This window comes from Fukomys damarensis, unplaced genomic scaffold (genome assembly GCF_012274545.1).
Source record: "Fukomys damarensis isolate Sample0158 unplaced genomic scaffold, DMR_v1.0_HiC HiC_scaffold_16, whole genome shotgun sequence".
Lineage (NCBI taxonomy): Eukaryota > Metazoa > Chordata > Mammalia > Rodentia > Bathyergidae > Fukomys > Fukomys damarensis.
Window position 1 is genome coordinate 74,270,838 of NW_022900928.1, and position 2,697 is coordinate 74,273,534.

General features: G+C 50.3%; 1 protein-coding gene across 1 annotated transcript in view; it reads left to right on the top strand.

Annotated features, from left to right (window-relative positions):
• Positions 1–780: 780 nt before the first annotated feature.
• Positions 781–2,697, top strand: part of St3gal4 (ST3 beta-galactoside alpha-2,3-sialyltransferase 4) — a 44,110-nt gene continuing 42,193 nt past the window's right edge. The window contains exon 1 of the mRNA XM_010628640.3: positions 781–971. The gene's annotated coding sequence lies outside the window, so the exon portion shown is untranslated. The remainder of the gene's footprint in view (positions 972–2,697) is intronic.

Genomic DNA, 2,697 nt, shown 5'->3' on the forward strand with positions numbered 1-2,697 from the left:
AACTCATATGGCCTACGGTGTTTTGTTACAGCAGTTCAACTGGACTAAGGTAATACTAAAGTAACTGCAAAAGCTTATAAGTACCTACACTGTGTAGTGGAGGCATCGCAGCCCAGAGATTTTAAGAAAAAAAAAGCAAGCCATAAACTCTGTGCTTAATTGATTGTGGCCCTGCATGCAGAGATTTCTCAAGATTTCCTCCAGCCTGAAGGTTCCTGTAATGTGTTTTATTTCATTTTATTTTTTGGTACCAGGGATCAAACTCTGGTCCTTGTGCTTGGGAGGCAGGCAGCGGCACCACTGAGCTAACCACCACCCCCCCCCCGGCCCCCTCCCCCTGGAATGTGTTTTAGACGTAGCCAACAGGCAGGTTTCTAATACAGCGAAAGTGATGTCTCCTGCCATTGAGAACCCTGGGAACAGCTCAGCTCCATGGTCCAGCCATAGAGATCTGATAAAAATAGGAGCTGAAACACCATCCTGGAGTTGCTATTTTTAAAAGCATCTGAGATGCGGGATTGGGTTTATTTCTTCCTCAAACAGAATCTTGCTGTCCCCTCCTCCTGGTGGGCAAGATGTTAACGTGGCACATCTGAGGGACAGGAGCCAGAAGCCTGGGAGGCACATTTGTCAAGTGGTTCCATGGCTGCTGCCCACACCTACCGCCTGCCAGGGAGGAGCTGCAGGGCCGGGGCTTCCCAGGTCTAGATGCATCTGGCTGGACACACCCCCTTCTCTGTCTCCTCCCTCTGCTCCAGAGGCTCCTCCGGTTGCCCCAGCAGAGAGGTGTCCAGCTTGTCCACCACAGAAGAGGTAAAAGGCCGACAGAGGAAGTAGGAATGGAGGTGGTATTGCTTGGAAACGGACCTGCTGTTTCTTAGGCTGTCTTGGCCTGCCTTCGGTGCAGCTAACCTTGGAGAGGAGGCGTTCACAGGAGCCAAAGCCCTGCTTGCCCTATCATATGCCTCTTGGTAAGCAGCTTGACATGTCCTGTAGATGAGCCAAAGGGTGGCACTGTGAGGGGCTTCAGAGTCCAGTGCCTGGGATAAGAAAGCACCAGAACCTCTGTCTTGCCCGGCACATGGTAGGGCTTCTCGGCAGCCAGCTAACTTCCTGCTGTGCTCTCAGAAATTGAAGGGAAAGGACATCAGTAAGCACATTGTGGCCTGAGGGGAAGAGATCAGAATTAGTCAGTTAGCTTCTGGGCACTTAGGAACCAGGATTATGAAAAACCAGGAGCGGGAGACTTGAGTACAGTTTATGGTTAAAAGAGGTATTCTACCTGCACAATAATAACACGGTTATATATAGCACCTTCTGCTTTGGGGACAAATTCATATTCATTGCTTCATTTAATACCAAAATAGCCCTTTGAATAAGCTCAGTTACTACTAAGAAAACTAAAGCTATTTAGGGGAAGAGGCAGGGTTGGAACTCAGGTCCCCAAAAGTTGGCTCTTAAGTTTGATTTGGTTTTCTTTTCTTTTGTACTGGGGATTGAATTTGGGACCTTGCACTTGCAAGGCAGGCAGCAGAACCACTGAGCTAAATCCCTGGCCCTTAAGTTTTATTTTCTAGCAAAGTAAAATTTCCATGGTTCTTAGCAAGAAGTCAAACTGTGTTTAGATCTTTTTCATCAAAGACAGCCAGGTTAGGCAGGTGATCCATTCTTGGATCAGCATGCCAGACACACTAATCACTTAGGGCAGCTGCTTTTCTCTCTGGGCCAGTTTTCTTTCCTTCTGCAGAACAGGGATTTTCCTTCTTTTTCTTCACTTGCCCAAGGCAGGGACTTAGTCACTGTGTTCTCCATACCTAGTTCACGGTGGTTCCAGACCTCAACATGTTATGCAATAAATATTTACTGACTGAAATGACTCACAAGAGTCAAAATCAAGTCAGGCACTTGCTTGCGCATGCAAGGTGTGATTTAGGGTGCATCACAGTCACCTGTGGGAGAAGATAGAGGCCGACCCTTCGCTTTGTTTTTGCAGAGCTGGTGAGTTAGGGGTTCTCAGCCAATGAGGCCTCCCGCTTCAGCTAAAGAGGAATTAGACTTGCTGTCAGGCACTCACATCTTGCACTTAGTCACATTCTAGCCTGTCTTATTCTTGCAGGGAGTCCAGTGCAAGCCTTCTCTCTGCAGCTGGAATGGTAAGCTTCCTGGTGACTGACAGGGTCTGACACATGCCCCGGAGCCCCCACCCTACCCCGGGCCTCCAGTCCCTGGGGCTTTCATGGTAGACCCTCAGTAAATGCTGTGCGGCCCTGGAAGAAACGTCAAAACCGTCCTGTAGGGTCATTTCTGCACCCTGCTCCTTCAGCCAGGTCAGCCCTAGGTTCACCTGAGGGATGCCTTTGACCAAGGTCAAGGGCTTGATGGGGTTTCCCCTGGAGGAGGATTCCAGTGTCCTCCCCAAGAGAAACGGACGCTTCCGCCTGCCAAAATGTGGTCTGCAAGGGAAGCTTGCAAATCGTGCAGTGTAGGGGTAGCATGCTGGTCCAGACCGGGGCAGAGAGCAGACCCACGAACCCTCCAGGGCACCGGGCTGCCTTGACCTGGAGAGAGAAAGGATGGTTTTCCGAACAAGGTCCTGTCTCCCCTGTACCTCGGTTTCTCCAGTGGGAGGACACGGCTCGGCGCGTGAGAGCAGAGAACCTTTTCTTGGATCTCATTGTTCCGCGAGGCGGGGAGGCT